This window comes from Mustela erminea, chromosome 12 (assembly GCF_009829155.1).
Source record: "Mustela erminea isolate mMusErm1 chromosome 12, mMusErm1.Pri, whole genome shotgun sequence".
In the NCBI taxonomy this organism is placed as follows: domain Eukaryota; kingdom Metazoa; phylum Chordata; class Mammalia; order Carnivora; family Mustelidae; genus Mustela; species Mustela erminea.
Genome location: NC_045625.1, coordinates 26056093 through 26073783, shown reverse-complemented (window position 1 = coordinate 26073783; position 17691 = coordinate 26056093). Strand labels below are relative to the sequence as shown.

Sequence of the window (17691 nt, the reverse complement as noted above, 5' to 3'; positions counted from 1 at the left end):
TTTCCACAGCTCTTTTCAGGGAGAAGGCATTTAAAAAATCCAGAGCATTAAAATAAGCCAGGGTTGAGCTTCGATGTCATTGCTGGTGGTAGAGGCGATGTCGGAATAAAGGCCAGAAGCCTTCTTGCAAAGTGTTTGTGGTGGTCCTATGAGGCCCTATGGGAGGCAGCTGCTCTTGGATCTCATTCAGTATGACCGGGATTCTCTGTAGCTCACTAGCATGTCACCGTGTTGATTGGCCTTAGCCTCTTGCCTTAACCTCTTCCCTCTTGCCTTGTGAAAAGGGGTCGTGTTGTTGACTCTCGGGCATATTTCTCATGGAGTTCTAGGTCTGATTCAGGCGACCTGGGGGCATGCTGTGTTACCTTGGGCAAATCACTCACCTCTATGGGCTTTTAGTAAGTATACTTATCTCTTAAAGTGGGTAAGTATATTATTCTAACAGTATTAAATTAATTAAACAAGGGGCGCCTGGGTGGCTCAGTGGGTTAAAGCCTCTGCCTTTGGCTCCAGTCATGATCCCAGGGTCCTGGGATGGAGCCCCGTATTGGGCTCTCTGCTCATTGGGGAGCCTGCTTCCCCCTCTCTCTCTGCCTGCCTCTCTGCCTACTCAGAGATCACATCTCTGTCAAGTAAATAAATAAAATCTTTAAAAAAAATAATTTAATTAAACAAGGAAGCCAGTAGCCTCATGTCCCTCTAATGTTGTGGGCAGCCTACCTAAGCCAACCAAGATCTAAGCCCCTCAGTGCCTCCAGGTTAGGAAATCGAAATGCTAAGGACAACCAGTAGAAAACAGCCGACTGGGCTTTCACCTATAGTCAATCAATAGTTTCCTGACTTTGCATCTACTTGTCTAAGACCCTCTTCCCAAGCTACTATTGGTGGACACTGCTAGCCACTTCCGGCTTTGTGCTGCCTGGGCTCAGAACCGGTTTTGCTCAAATAAAGTCAACATTTTTAATAGGCCTCAGTTTATCTTTTAACACTCCCAGTGTCAGAAGAAACGGGAGACCCCCGTGCTCAGGAGCAAGGTGCCACCGAGCGGGGTCCCTGTGGAGGCCGTGGTTCTGGAGGCCCCTGGAGGCAGGTGGTGGGTAAGTCCTGGGCCTAGTCTGGCTCTGCAGCTTTTGCGCCTTTTCAGGCTTTGAACATTTCTTTTTCAGGCCTGTCTGCAAACACCCTGTGGGACTGGGTCGGACTCAAAATCCGGCCTGGATTCGATTTAGAAACGGAACCGGTCTGGGGTTGGATTGGGTCTGATTTAGAAACGGGACGCGGGTGAGGTGGGGGTAGGGGTCGGGGTAAGAGGGTGTGGAGGTGGGGTGGAGGGGACTTGGAAGCCTGACCTGACTGGCTTCGGATTGGGTCCAGTTTAGAAATTGGTTCGGGTTGGGGTCGTTGGGGTTCGGGTCTGTCTGTCGGTCTTCATCTGGACTGGGGTCCACGTGAAGGGCCTCATATGAAAAAAATTTGGTTTTAGGGCTGAACAAGTGGCCACAGTGGAGAACCTTTAACCTCATTAAGCTTATCTGTTAAAAGGTGCCCTAGAGAGAGAGAAAGGGGCTTCAGCCAAGCAGTCCCTAGACAGGGAGTGGGGGAAAATCATTCTTCCTCCTCTGCAGTGTCTGGTGACTAGGATGGGACCTGCTGAGACACCTCCGTCTTTCTGGAACCTGCAGAAACCCGAAGAAGCCGGAGCAGGGTGAGACTTCTCACCAAAGTCAGCTCTGTCTGCGGTGCCTGGTCGAGGCAGGAAGGTAAGATTTCGCGGCGTCCCCTCGGTTCCAAATTCACATTGGGCGGAGGAAACGTTTATCCATCCTTTCTCTCAGGGGCAGCTATTGCCTCTCCTTGGTCTGGTTTTGTGTCCGGAGAACTTGGTTTGTCAACCTTTGTGGGGGAGGGGTGTGCTCAAAAATAGGGCTGGACAGAAATGTAAGTTATACTTCCTTTGCGGCTTGGGTTCTAGTAGCTATTGCTTGCTCTCAAGGCAATTGTGTCTTTCTTCTGGTTATCTTGGAAAGTAGCTCTGGATCTTGGGAGGGTAGTATCTTCTGTAGCCTTAGGAGGAGCCCTGTTGTGTCCATGGGTTTGTTGAGTACTGCCAGGAATAGCTACTGCTTGTCCAGCTGAAACCTGGCCTGATGGTTGAAAGGATTTTTTAAAAGGTATGTCTGTGGTCAGAAGTTAACCAAATTCGACGTTGATATTCAGAGCCTGGTAGGAACTGTTTAAAAAAGCCTTCTCCCCTAAGCTAAAATGAAACTATGTACCCACTGGGAAAGAAAACATTCTGAAGGCATTGTGGAAGGCTTTATTAAAACATTCCAAGGAAACACAGCTCTAAATCTAGAACATAAGAATCTCTCTCTCTCTTTTTAAAGTAAACTCTATGCCCAGTGTGGGGCTTAAACTTATGACTGTGAGATCAAGAACATGCTCAACCAAGTTAGCGAGCCAGGTGCCCCTAGAAAATAAGAGTATATATATCTTTAGTTTTTAACTTTAATTTAGTTAACATATAGTGTATTATTAGTTTCATGGGTAGAAGTTAGTGATTCTCCTGTTGCATATAATACCCCGTGCTCATTATTTCAAGTGCCCTCCTTAATGCATACCACCCATTTACCTAGCAACCCTCAGTTTGTTTACTGGAGTTAAGAGTCTCATGATTTGCCCCTCTCTGTTTTTATCTTATTTTTCTTTCTCTTCCCCTTTGTTTCTCTTTTTTGTTCCTTAAATTCCACATATGCATGAAATCATAAGGTATTTGTCTTTCTCTGACTTACTTTGCTCAGCACAATACCCTCTAGTTTTATCCACATCATTGCAAAGGGCAGGCCTTCATTATTTTTGATGGCTAAGTAGTATTCCATTCTGTATATATACCACCTCTTCTTTATCCATTCATTTATCAGTGGACATCTGGGCTCTTTCCATAGTATGGTTATTGTGGACATTGTGGCCATACACACTGGGTTACATGTGCCCCTTGGAATCACTGAAAATAGTAATCTTTTGATATCCGTCTTAGCTGAAGTTCTCCCTGATGTAAAGAAGCAAGTTGAAGATAATGTTGCATGGTTGGGTGAGTGTCTTGGTATCTTTCTGGTTGCAGCCCAATTCTTTGAGGAATTAAAAACAACTGTACTTGTTCTACAAATTGAGCCTTTACAAGTACAGCAGTGAGGATCTACGAACAATGTAAAACCCACCTACCCTTTTCACCAATATCAAAACCTCCCCCATCCCAGCTACAGTGACATCCAAAGAGCCTCCCCAGCTGTGATGAGGGTCCAAGACTGCATTGCTGTGGGCCTGCAGAGACCCCCATTCTGGTGCACCACTGTATAAATCAAGATCAGCACAAGTGAAGTCGCCAATGAGCTAACAAAAGTGATTGACAACAGATGATCACATTGAAATAATTGTAAAGTTAAGACACAGACTTGTTAAATGAAGGTTATTTTGAGTTAAAAAAAATGCTCAACACTAGTAAATTGAGGGGGAAAAAAAGAATCATTTTTTAGGGAGCAATTTACATGAATAGCAATTTTCTATAATCCTTGTACTTTTCTCCAAATACAAATGACTAAAGAAATATTTTTCTTTGGTTATCCACCCATCTCTCTTCCCTTCCGATTCTGCAGCAAAGTCAGGACTGGGAAAGGGAGTGTCATACTTCTTTATTGGTTTAAATGTACTTACTAAGTATTTTATACTTAATATTTTTAATTTTAAGTTTTCATTTAATGAGGTAGAAAAACGAATGGGGCTGTGTTAGGAGATCTGGATTCTAGTCCTGATTTTGTGTGACCTTAAGAAAACCACCTTCCCTCTCTGGGTCTCCTATTCCTTTTCTGTGGGAGTTGGTGAAGGTGGTTCATAAGATTGTCCCCAGGTCTGGATTTCTTCAGTGTAGTTCAAGGCTAGGTGAGCCCAGTCAGTTTAGTCACCACTACTGGAGTCCCTGTTAAGCGCTAGATCTTGTGCTGGTTTTTCTTTACCTATTATTCCATCCCCTTTTGGTACATCCGTGAAAAGACCTGAGCTCCAGGCCCGTGCGGATTCCAGGTGCTGGTTGTCCGGATTCTATCCCAACACTGCTTCTTACTTTGCTAGGGAATCCTAGTGTGGTTGTTTCTCTTCTACCCTTCATTTTCCTCATGGGATTGTTATGCTAATAAAATAAATGAATGTATATTATGCGATTCCTCTAGGGTCTGGCACATAGTGAACATTCCAGTGATGTTGGTTTTTATTATAATTCCTATTGGTGAAGGAGGCAGGTTAATTCAGTCATCACAGAAGAAATACAACACTTGATCTATGCTGAGTGCCCAGAGGGCATATATCAGGAGCATTTCCTTGGGTGGGGAAAGACTGATTAAGGTTAGGATCTGAAAGATAAATTTACCTGTTGGAGGGGAGTGGAATAGTGAGGGGAACAGCATATGCAAAGCTCCTAGGGTAGGAGGAAGCACAGCTTCTTGGGAACTTGGAATAGGCCAGGGTGAAGGGGAACAAGAAGGAGGGAGAGTGTGGAAGTTGAAGGTGAGGCTGGGACCAGGCTGTGCTGAACTCTGTCTGAGCCTCAGATTTAGAAAAGCTGGTTTTGCATGCTTCTCCGGAAGGCCAGAGTTCCCAGGTAGACCTCTGGCTCTGACACCTGGAAGTGATGATGGTCCACAGGATTTAGCTTTCTCCAGAGTGGAACCCAGCTTCTGAGAGACAGCAGGAAAGTGCATGTGATGAGTTATGTGATGAGAAGGTTGACATTGCCTGGGCCATCATGCACACAAGTAGGTCATGCTTTGGGGACCAAAGCCCTTGACGGTGTTCTGATCATTTCAGCATCCTGTTCAGGTTGTCTTATGACTGGTAAGATTTGAGTATGGTTTAAAGACCAAACTGATTTCTTCCCTGTTTACAGAGAGATAAGGCTTAGTGGGTTTTCAACTTTGGGGATCACATTTACCATTTGAGAATCTCATGAAACCTGTGGATTTCCTGTCTTGAGAGATGTGTTTACATACTTAAATCCAAATTTCAGTGCATTTAAATTTGGGTTCTTGGGTCCCAGTGAAGCCCTTCCTTGGTCCAGGTTAAATGTCCTTCCAGTGCAAGCTGATGTCTCACATTATGGATTCTCTCTGTCTCCCTGCCCCTGTCTATCCCTTTCCTTCTCTATTATAGTTGCCTTGATTTTGGACCCTGGTAACTTTTCCCTTACATTACTTTAACTTCCTCTGAATTTGTCTCTCTGCCTGTAGTTTCTCACCCCTCCAATTTTTCTCCATGTATTCTCTGGAAAGAAAAAAAAAATGTTGGGGGATGTGAGATGAAATAAATAGATTTGTAAATATTCATTTTCAGAATAAAGTAAATCAGGCTTATTACAGATATTTCAGAAAATACATACAAGATAAAAAAAATAGTCTCAGCATCCAGAGGCAACCAATGGTATATTTTTTCCTAGTATTTTATTATGGAAAATTTCTTTTGTATCGTTATGATCAAACTATATGTATGTATATATTTGCATTCAAATGCTTTACTTAACATTTACTTTTCCTCTAGCTTAAATGTGTATATGCATTGAATTTTTTAAAATTATGGAATGTATGAAACCCACAAAAGCAGAAAGAATATCTGAATGAATGCTGGCCCTTATGTACTTGTTTCCTAGCTTCAAAAATGATCAGTATTGTATCAGTGAACTTTTGGTGTGTTAACACATGGTCTTAAAATTTAGTAGCTTAAAGTAACAACCATTGATTTAGCTCCTGATTGTCTGGGGGAGTGATTGGGGCTGGGCTCAGCAATGTGGTTCTTTGGCTAGTCTTGGCTGGCCTCAATTGTGCATCTGTGTTTTGCTGCCACTTAGTTAGACGACTCTGCTTCTGGGTTTGGCCGGCTGCCAGGTGGGGCCACAGGAGGGACTGAGTCAAAGTATCTCTCCTCATCTAGCAGGTTATCTCTAGGCTTCTTCATAGAGTGATGGAAGACTTCCAAGCAAGTAAGAGGCAAGTGCCGGGACGCCTGGGTGGCTCAGTTGGTTAAGCAGCTGCCTTCGGCTCAGGTCATGATCCCAGCGTTCTGGGATCGAGTCCCACATCGGGCTCCTTGCTCGGCAGGGAGCCTGCTTCTCCCTCTGCCTCTAGCCTGCCAATCTGTCTGCCTGTGCTTGCGCTCTGTATCTCTCTCTCTAACAAATAAATAAAATCTTTAAAAAAAAAAAAAAAAAAAGAGGCAAGTGCCAAAGCATAAGTGCTTTGCAAGCTTCCGGTTGCATCTCATTTACTAAAATTTCATTGGCCAAAGCAAGTCACAGGGTCTGCTCACACTCGAGGGATGGAGAAATCGATTCTACCTCCTAATAAGAGATTCTGCAGCATCCTATTGTAAGGGCATGGATCTAAGCAGAAGGATTTGTGGCCATTTTTATAACCTACCACAAGATGTGTTGCTAATACTAACAAGCAAATTACCATTTTTTTTTTATGTTATTGGTAACTTGTCATGAATATAATTTAGGTGGCTGAGTCATGTGCTGCCCCGTGGTTATGTGCTAACCTTGTGTGACCATTCCCCTGTTGCTGGGTAGTGAGGTCATTGCCATTTTTCTGCCATTATGGATACTACAGTGGATGCTTTGTGCATAAAGCTTTTTCTGGTTTTAGGATTATTTCCTCAGAGTAGTCACAAAAGTGATATTACTGTGTCAAACATTTTAGAGCTCTTAGTACACTTTGCCAAATTGCTTTCCAAAAGGATTGTATCAATTTACACTCCCACCAGTGTGTGTGAGAGTACCCCACAGGGATCCTTCTAAAATGCAAATCTGATTATCTAATGCCCAGCTTAAAAGTGATCTCTGCTGCCTTCACAATGAAGAGTAAACCATGTAAGAGAAACCATGTCTGCTACGTGACTTTTGAATAACTAAAGGACTGTTTTAGTTTGATAAGACTGTATGTCTAAGGGCCATAGGATCTAGGGTAGGTACAGAACCGAGAAGTGAATCCATCCCTGTTGTCATCAAGTGTAAGTATTATAGGAGAGGAAACTGAGGGTCAGAGTGCTCAGTGTGAAAAGTGGAAACCTAGTCCTAGCTTTCTATCTGGCGTGATCTATTTTAGCATCATTGAATCTTTGCAAAGGCGTACACATACAAGTTTAAGTACATATTTAATCAATGCAAATAAATTATAGCACATTTGTTGGTTAGAATTCTGTGGCTCCTGAAAACTACAGACTGTGAGATTTGGAAGGAGACCTCTTCGTTTGAATCCACATTCTGTCATTTACTAGAATTCGAGCAAGATTTAACAGCTCCATACCTCAGCTTTGTTATCTGTAAGATGTAGATAATAATGCCTGTGTTTTAGGGGTTTAGAGATGATTCAACATCTATATGGAATGTATAACAGCACCATTCAGTGGTAACTATTATTATTATGTGGAACGAATACGTAAGTAGAAAGGAACCATACGTGTAACTGAAAGGAGGGTGCTTTGATAATCCAGGGCTATAAATAAGGCTATGTGACTTTTAACACCACGTTACCATGGTTTGCGATTCAATTCAGTCTCCTAGCTGAAATTCTTGCCTTTTCTGAGGCTTCTGTTTCCCCACTATTCTTAGAATCCCCAGGTTCTTGAGTCCTTGGTTCTCCTTGATCCCCCCGCTCTGTGTCCTTCCTGGAAAGGGAGAGCGGAGACCAAGATGCATTTCTGGAGGTGTGGTTCCTCAGCCAGCGATCCGCGCCCCGCCCCTCCCCCCATGCGATGGGTGTGGCCAGCATCACGTGGCTAGTGCAGGAGGACAGCTGTTGAAAGCGTGGCTGAGCCTTGGTGGCTCTCCACAGGAGTGTGTGAGGAAGCTCTTTGGACCCCAAGAGTTCTAGGACTTGTTTGTCACCCCATTGTGAATATAGATCTATAGAATGGCTCCAGCCAACTTGGTTTTCAGTACCCTGTATCCTAGGCAAGGATGTTCTAGTGTGGCACTGTCCAGTGGAAATACAGTGTGGGCCACATACATAATATTAAGTTTCCTAGCAGACACATTAAAAAATAAACAGATGAAATGAATTTTAACATGGTATTTAACTCATATACCTAAATATTATTTATACCTAAATATTATTTCAACGTGTAATGCATATGAAATTATTAAAGAAATACTCTCTTTCATAGGAAGTCCTTGAATCTGGTGTATATTTTATGCTAACATCTCAAGTTGGACTGGCCACATTTTAAGTGCTCAGTAGCCACTTATGGCTAGTAGTTCCTGGATGAAACTGCACAGTTCTAGAACAAAGCTGTCTGTGCTTCACGGGGTACAACTTTCTACGAGGGCTGATGCAGCTGTTTTTCCGACAAACCTGCTTCTGGCTCCAGTTTGATGTGTCTGTGAGGGGTTCGACTTACTACACGTTGTGCCAAGAATTATTTCCTTTAATCTAGTGTTGTGTCTCATTTGCCAATTCCGACTCCATTTCCCTTACAATGAATTCCCTTTTAGGGTTCTCTTGTATTTTCCTACTTTGCTGCCACTCTGTCAGAGGAAAAAGGTCTTAAACGACCTTTAGGTCGTTTAGGGGGCAAGAAGGTTAGAGTGTTACTTCCCCTCCTCCCGTGAGGTTCCTCTGCTCCTCTGTGGATTCGTAGATACGAAGTGCATGTGGGAATCTATAATCCAAGTGCACAAAGATATGACGGGGAAGGGATAGCTCTTAACAATGGCCAGCTGTGTCTGAGCCCTAGGTAGTGGTCCTTCTAAAATGTTGTGCTGACTCCTGGAAGTTTTGCTAGAAGGCATCTATAGGAATGATGTGGAGGGGCAGAGAACAAGCAGTTCCGTGCTGGTCTGACTTCCTGGAGGAGGCATGCACTGGGAAGAATTCTCTATTAGTGACAGTGGGGTTTGAGAACTCCTAGCGTGTGTAAGAGCTTCACGTGCTTGGTTTCCCAAGTAGACATTATTAGCCCTGTTTTATGGATGAAATTGTAAAACTTGGGTTAGGTAACTTAGCTGAGGCCACAAGAAAGGACCTGTGTGTGGGGTCTCCAGAGACCTTGCCCCACCCAGTGTCTCACTGAATGGCTAGGGCTTGGCTCAAGGACCACTGGAATATACCTGAGGGGCCTTTGCTGGAGAGCAAGAGATCTCTGCAGCAAACATAGTAGATCTCTTAGAGGATATGGTTACAGTGCCTCAATGCTCCATGAACTATCCCCGTGAAAGACGTTACCCCGAAATGGCGTAAAACGACTCTTACTATGCTCACCGTTCCATGTGTCAGGAATTTGGGCAGGGAAGAGTGGAATTGATTAACCTGTGCTCCATGACACATGAGACCCCAGTTGGAAGACTCGAAGGCTGAGGGCTGGCACGATCTGAAGACCTGTTGACTCCCAGATCTGCTGGTTGAGGTTGGCTGTCAGTTAGGGGCCTCAGCTAGGTGTCCTCTGTGTAGACTGGTTCTGGCTTTCTCACAGCTTGGTGGCTGGGTTCTAGAGAATGGGCCAGGAGTTCTGTTGCTTCTCATTGCCTTCCCCCTGAAGTCAGGTACTTCGTGCATTTTATTCAGCAAGGTGGTCACAAAGTCCGGTATAAAGGAGAGGCGAAACAGACTCTGCCTCTGCGTGGGAAAGTGGCAAGGTCCCAGAAGGGCAGGTAGGACCAGAGAAGCTACTGTGGCTATTTTTGGAAAATACAATCTGTTATCATTAGTGTTGCCTCACTTATGGATGAAGAAGGAAAGGCAGAGAAGTGCCTGGGAAGGAAATGTTTGAATGAAATGCTTGGGTCTCTAGTAAAGGTCAAAATAATGAAGGAGATTAGGAAGATGATGAAAAGGCAAGTGAGTTCAAAGGCAAATCGGGAGTATATGGAAAGTCTTCCTCCAGCTGAAGATCCCTTTAAAGAAAGTGGTGCTGCCGTCCTTGACTTAGTCCACTGGCCTGACCAGTGGTCTTCCTCGGAGGCTCAGGCATCCTCCACCGGCCAGAGCTCTGGCCTGGGTAACCTTCCATAAGTCAGACCCAGGCAGGGCCAAAACCGCTCACCTCTGGCCTGCCTCTTTTTTTCTTTGTGGCTTAACCCCAAGCCTCCTTTTACTAGAGATTTGGAATTTCATTAAATCAGGGCTTGAACTGAGAAATAACGACTGCCTTTATGTGCACTGGGTCTTTACTGGCAAGCTATTAGAGGGAAGATAAGGTTCTATAACACTGCAGGAATAAAGCCCAGAAAATTATGCGAAAAGCTCCACCATCCAGGATAAATGTTATAGGAGGCATTAACCTTCCATAAAAATCCCTTTGCTAGGCAGGAATTTAAATGACAGTCTCTGTGAGAGGAGATATTTAGCTTTAGAAACATATTATACTTCTACCCTCTCTTAGAAAAGCAAGTTCTTTGGTTATCAGTAGTTGGGCATTGTTCATCTTTTTCATAGGAAAGCATGCTTAGTAGTGCAGCGAGTATGTGGATATGGTTTTGTAGGGACACCCCTCTTTTGCACTGCTTAGTTCCCAAGAAGTTGTATATACATTCTACTTTTATTTTGGAAAATTGAATAAGAAATTGAGTAAGAATTGAAACCTTTGTGATCTAGTCTCCCAGTGACTTGTCTTGAGGGAAAAACAATTTTTTCTCCCTAAGGTATAAGTGTGATTCTCCAATGAACGTGTTAGGCTAGAAATCACAGTCATTACCCTCTCTTTTTCTATGAGTTTGGCTCTACCAGTGAACAACTCAACAAAATCACTGCTCAAAGACTTCATCTACACGTTTATGCATGTTGTGCATACATGTTTATGTGTGTTGGGGGAAGATCTTCGGTGATCGCATGAAGTACTCACGGTCCAGGTCTCCACAGTGAAAGCATTTGTTTGGGATGAGAGACAGGGCACGACCTTACTGTCTTAGAGCATCAGCTGGAGCCCCAGAGCTGCTTCCTGCTCTTCTATGGTTGGGTGTGGAAAAGATACCGAATTTGGATTCTGGCAGGGTTAAGTGGTTGTACATTGTAATACCTACGCTCTTGCCTTCTCTGTGGCTCCTGAGTGGTTCCTCCCCAGGCAAACAAAAAGCGGGGGCTTTATTTTTCTTTCTGTTGACTCAGTCACTTTGGAAATACTGTTTGGACCTAGAATCGAAACTTAACATAATGGGTGGTTGAGAAATCCATAGTCTTCCCTTAGTTCATTTCATCAAGTTGACATACTTTTGAGGCAATAACTAAGAATATGAAGATTTTTCTCTAGATGAAATCACAATAAAACCAGAGTTTAGCTTTGAGAGTCAAACAACAACAAAGAAATGAAAGGAAAATAATCTTCTAAAAGGCTTTATAGGTTTTCTAATGATGAAATAATGATGCGTGCTACTAATTTGTGTTAGAAAATACTTATTTAGAATATTTTGAAAGCTTTCTGTCTTATAGTGGACTAAGTTAAAAAAAAAAAAAAGTCTTCAGAGGACTGTATCTGTTCCCAAATGAGATTTGTCATTTCAGAAAGAGTGAAACTAACATTTATGGAGAACTAATATGTGTCAGGCTCTGTACTTCCTAAATCCCTTTCATCATTCGACACTGTGGGTGTCATTATCCCATTTTTGTACATAAGAAAACCAAGGCCTAGAGAGGTCTACCAACTTGCTTGGACTTCAGATTACCTGGATTCAGCCAGAGTCTGTCACTTATCACCTCCCATTCATTCTAGGTCTTCAGAAATTTCTCTAAATTCTAGGGTGGCCAGCCAGAGCCTTAAATGACAAACCTAGGTTCAAACACCACTTTTTCCTTCTAGTTAAATCTAATCTATTGACAAATGTTCTTAGTTCTACTTCTGAACTGGTCACAAGTCCACGTATCTTTTTTCTTTTGTCACCCAGGCCCTCACTAGAGCCCAGGACACCATCCCTTTGCACGCACCCCTTCCCTGCTTTCCAAGTGAGCTCCCTGCTTCTGTGCTTGCTTAGCTGGCATCATGTAGAGCAGCATCTTCCAAGAAATGAAAAGATAAAATGTGTCTCTCCTCCGCTTGGACTCTCTGTAGATTTGCTTTTTTGCCTAGAGTAAAATTTGAATTTCCTACCTTGGCGTATGAGACCCGGCGTGCCATGGCTCCGGCCTTCCTTGCTCGTCCCCTCTCCTACGTTCTCTGCTTTGCTCTCCGTGCTCCACGCCCCCACAGACTATTTCTAGAAAAGCTCAGAGCTCTTTCCTGCTGCTTACTCTTTTTTCTCTCCTTAGAGTATTCTTCTAGTGGCTCTTCCTGTGGCTGGAGGTCGGCCCTTCAGGTCTTGGTTTAAAGGCCAGTTCTTCTGTGAGTCCTTCTTTGACCACCTTATTTAAAACAAAACAAAACAAAAAAAAACCCCAAACAACTTGGTCCACTGTGCTATTTGCCATCATAGTGTCCTCTTCGCTTCCTTCATGGCTCCCGTCACAAATGGTAATTACGTGGTGCGTTTGCTTGTCATCTCGCCCCTCATCCTACTCAGGCTGTAAGCCGCATGCGAGCTCCCTGTCTGTCACATTCTTTGCTGCTACCTCAGTGCCTGACACAAGGTTGCCACTCAACAGACCTTTCATGCAAAAATCAATGCATACTTCAGTAGTCCTTCTGCTCTTAAAATGCCTCCCCCACTAAATACCAAAGTGTATCCAATCATCATCATCTCCGTGCCCTATTGGGCAAAAATATTAGAGTTGGCTCTACTCCCATCTCTGTCATTAACTTGCTGTAGGACCTTGAGCAAGTCATTATTTCTCTCTAGATGATCTTTAAATTCCCTCTGATTCCTGACTTCTAATTGTTTCCAATTTCCCTACTGCTGTTCCCCTGAAGCAACCTTAATAGGAACAACTTGGTTTTAACCAATGATTCTGGGATGCAGCCTGGAAGTTATTTAGGTGGACCCAATGTTTCCCCTGTGTCTGGAGACTCTTGGGTGGTGGTAAAGGAGTGTATCAAGGGATGATGTCTGGGCAAAGAGGTCCCCCCAGATGCCCTGCACAAGAGAGGCTGATGGGTTTCATTGCTGGTGGCCATTGTGAATGTGGGGGGAACGTGTTTGCCTTTTGTGACACTGCAGCCTGGCTGGCCACCATGGAGAAACCAGTACCTACTAGTATATGGTGCCTCTGTCTTCTTGCCTTCAACACCTTGGGAGTGTGAGCTCCTCTCCAGGAATCTCTGTCTGCAGAGGTGACTGTGGGCCAGAGAAAGCGAGCTCCTACATGGGGGCTGGACCTGGACTGGGGGGCAGGGCCCAGCTGGCTGCCCATCCTGTGTTTCCTGCTTGTGAGAACCTGCTTTCTCCCCTAATGTTTACCTGCAGTTGGAGGAGGAGAGCAAGGTGGGTGCTATTTGCTGCGCTAAGTGCTCAGCGTTTCTTGCTTACCTACATGCTGTGAGGTGGTGATTATCTTCCTGTGAGTCCCCATTTTCCAGATGGGACAGCTGAGGTGCATGGAGAAATGAACTTGCTCGAGGTCCCAGGGTTAGGAAATGGCAACGTTCTAGTGAGCTCACGGTGTGATCTCTACTCCTCTCTCCTTTCTTTGGTCAGTTTCTGGTGTCACAGGGAGCCCTGAACTCTGCAGAAGGAGCCATTTTCAGGGACTGTTTGAAAAGCCAGTGTGGTGGATCAAATATATTGGGATTAGATTTGGCCAGCAAATTCCCACCAACTGAGCTTTGGAGCTTAAAAAATAGGCAAATTACATCAGTGTAGAGTCAATGTAGAGTCAGATAACAGACTATAAAGAAGAGTCATCTGCTTACTAGGAGAAAAATTTAGAAATTGAAGTGAACTTAAAAAATACATATATTTTTCTCTATATCCCTATTGGCACCACGGCTTTTGGATGTTTCAAGAAAACTGAAATTGTCTCAAGCCAGAAAAATCAACCTTCTAGAAGGTCATCTGGGGTCTAAAGGAGGAGCTATTCCGCAGTGTTGATCAAATGGTGCAGGTGGGCCAGGCCCCGCTGGTCACTGGAGATAAAAAGGTGAAGAAGATACAGCCGCAGGCTGAGGCTGGAGGTCAGGGACAGACAAAGTGGACAGTTTAATATGCTGTCATTAGGCTGTGACAGAGCTGAGAGCAGGAGCCTGGGGAAAATTCTCTAGAGGAGGCGAGTTTTGAGATGAGGCTTGGAGGATAAACTGGCGAGAAATAAAGGCGGTGAGTGTGGGGGCCACACACTGCAGACCCCGAGGACCCCCGAGTGTCTGGGGCGGACAGAGACGAGGCTGCAGAGCGTGATTACAACCTGCCTGTGGAGGGCCTTGCCCATTAGGCTTTGGAGCTGGATGTTACCCTGTGGGGTTGGTTTTTGAAAGATCCCTCTGGGGGGCCATTTGAGCACGTACTGGAGAGAGAGGACAGGAGGAAGGTCGCTCTAATAGTCCGGGTAAGGCTGAAGCCGTCTTGAACTCGGGCAGTGGCAGTGCAGGAGAGGGGAGGGGAGGACAGGCTGAGTCACGCAAGGAATTCTTTTTGCAGAATTCATCTATGAAGACGGTATACAGTAAGATGACCTGGCACAAAGTAGATGCTTACTGAGTGAGTAGAAGCGGAGTGGAAGTGGAGTGTATTACACATGCACATAGACCAGCTATAGAATTTTTATGATACACATAAATACCTGGAAATTTTAAGTTAAAATATTTACTTTCATTAGAAGAAGTGAGTGTGAATTATTGCCATTCCATAGCATCTAACATTCTGTATGTTCAGATGACAAATTATTCTTGCCAAATATTCATATATAGTAACAAATTTTTCTCCTTGATTGCTTATTATTTTATTGTGCTGTTACAGATGTTGTATTTGACTTCAGAGCGGAATTTGCTGTTCTGTATCATTAAATTCTCAGCGATATAATTATTTTCAATCCTCAGAGGATGGAAGGAATTCAGTTTTGAAGCATGTTTGAAGCATGTTCCAGGGAGTTAGAAAAGCACGAAACACTGTATCAAAATTTTTTCCCACAGATAAAGGCACGTTTCTCTTTTGGGGGGAAGGTTCATGTTGAAGATTGGATATCATGTGAGCAAGACAGGCTGCACCTGATAGCTTTGACCACTGATGCCTCTGAGCTAGAGAGAGCCCACGGCCGCCTGCTCACCCACTTTCAGTTTGGTTTCCTCTCTCTGTCCCCCTCATGGCACCCTGTTCCTACCCTTCATTGTACTTTTCAACTCCGTGAATTAGATATTTGTGGTAGACTAAAAATGGCTGCAGACTCTTTCTTCCATCAGGAAGAGTGGGATCCCTGGGACCTTCCATTGAATCTGGGCTGGCTCTAGGACTGCTAGTCAAATGTGGCTGAAGATAAGGGATTTTCCAGGCTCAGACCTTAATAAACTGTGGGCTTCTGCTTCCTGAGTCTTGGAGCACTTTCTGGGAGTCCCAACCTACTGAGTGGGAGTCCTGACTACCCTGACAACTGCCATGCCAGAGCGTCCTTATAGAGGCACTTATTCAACTGTCCCTGCTGAGCCCACCCTTCTAGCCATCCCTGCTGAGGCATATGGCATATCTGTGAGCTGTTTTGGACCCTCCAGACTTCATTGTATATGCCAGTTGAACATGATCATGTGACATCCATTGACACCATGTGGGATAGCTCCGCCTAGCTAAATGCTGCCCGAATTCCTGACCCTCAGTGTTGTTAGGTATAGTACAGTGGTTGATGCTTTAAAAGCCTTTATACTTTGGAGTAGCTGGTTTTGCAGTAATAAACAATGGGACAGTCCTCATTAATGTTTATTAATACGTGTTTTTTCCTTTAGACAGTAAGCATGATGAGGAAAATATGGACCCCGCCTGGTTTGTTACGCTGTGTGCTCAAACACTTAATCCAGTATTAGGGCACTGGAGGAACTTAGTAAGTGTTTAAAAAATGAATGAAAGTTTCATGACTGAAGTTGAACAGAGTGGAGTAAGCCTAAAGCCTAGGCGTGGATTCTGTCCTTGGACTCCTGAATTATTTGTGTACTCTCTCCTTCATTCCTTGGTTTTCCTCTAACGTGAGCCTGGGTCCTGACACTAAGACTCTTCTCTTATTTGCATGCAATGCGTTTTGAGGCTAAGCATGCTTTTTGTCTTAAGTTAAGGACATGTATTTTTTTTTCTGGAACCCATCACATGCCTGATTTTCTCAGGTGGTTTTAAAAGGGTCAGTATCATCTGGGTCTAAAATGAATTAAGAAGGAATATCTACATCTACCTGTCCTTCCTTCCTTCCTTCCTATCCTCCTTCCTTTCTTTTTTCCTTCCTTCCTTCCTTCCTTCCTTCCTTCCTTCCTTCCTACCCATCAAGCATAATTTCGGCTCTGATGCAAGACTTGAAAAAGGGCTTGGGCTTAGTCACATTTGATACCACACTGCACACAGAGAAACAGGCATGTTTATAGTAGGATTCAAGGCTCTACTTTTCCTGACTTGCTTCCATAGACACACTTCTGCTTTCTTAGCGTCCCCGAGTGCCAACTCTTAGAACAGCTTTCCTGCAAGTGGAATGATGGCGCTGGGTGCTCTGTCTTCTCAGTAGACCGTTCTCTTCCTCTTTCTCCTCCTCTTCTGTTTGGTTGCGATTTCCCCTTCCATTCCATGACCTATGGTGCCTGTTTGGTGATACTTGAAGCATCTTTATGAATTTCTCTAAGAATCTTTTCCATCACCTAGCGGATGGGCCTTTTGCAAAGTGCCAAGGTGATGGGACAGCTGAGGGGGTTTTAATTATAGTATTTGGTTTTCTCAGGGCAGCTCTTTGTACCAAGTAAAAAATGTTGTCAGGACTTTTTAGCAGGGTTTGTTTTAAGTGGGTTGTCCTGTCTGAGTGTAAATCATTAATACTGCCCTTTGGATGGGAGGTGGGTGTGCACCAAGGCGAGGGGATGATGGCAAGGGGATGATGATAGGAGAAGTGAGATGCTTACTTTCTCACACTGAGACATTTTACATTCGGTAAACCAGAGTCATAAAAGCTCTCTTGTTTCATTTATATATATATTTTTCCTGATGGGGATTTTACAGAATTTTAATGGCAGTATAGTCAGAGATAATGCAAAAAGTAGTGCCTGGTAATAATTTATTAATGTGATTAGTACTAGGGAAGACTCAGGGAGCAATTCCATTTAGGGGGTCCATTGGGTATAGGTGTGTAAGTGGATGGGGAAGGGGTGCTCATGTTGCCAGTGGTGTTAAAAGCTGTGTTGCATCAAGGGAGTCTTAAAATTTCATTCATGATTGAAAGTAATTGAGAAAAGTTGGTGTATTAGTCAGGATTCATTTGGTCACAAATGACAACACAATTCAGATTGTTTTTAAAAAAAGGTAAAAGTTAGTTACACACGTAATTGAAAAGTCTAGGTCTTCAGGCATGGTTGAATCCAGGTGTTCAAATTATGTCACTCTGTTGGATTCATTCTAAGGAGGGCTTTTCTGAACATGTGACATGTCCCATAGTGACAAAGATATCCTCTAACAAGGGGTGATTCTCCTTGGCCTTATTTAGATCATATAATTATCCACAAACCGATAACTGTGGCCAGCAGGAGGGTGTGTCCTAATTATCAAGGTTTGGGCCATGTGCTTATCCCTGGAACTAGAAGCATGGTCCAACAAGTGAGACATATAGACTAGAAATGGTG

General features: G+C 43.9%; 1 long non-coding RNA gene across 4 annotated transcripts in view; it reads left to right on the top strand.

Annotated features, from left to right (window-relative positions):
- Positions 1 to 17691, top strand: part of LOC116570288 — a 432758-nt gene that overhangs the window by 12237 nt on the left and 402830 nt on the right. For all 4 annotated transcript variants that reach the window (XR_004277370.1, XR_004277369.1, XR_004277368.1 and 1 more), the window contains exons 3-4: positions 996 to 1097; positions 1626 to 1760. This is a non-coding gene — a long non-coding RNA (uncharacterized LOC116570288). The remainder of the gene's footprint in view (positions 1 to 995; positions 1098 to 1625; positions 1761 to 17691) is intronic.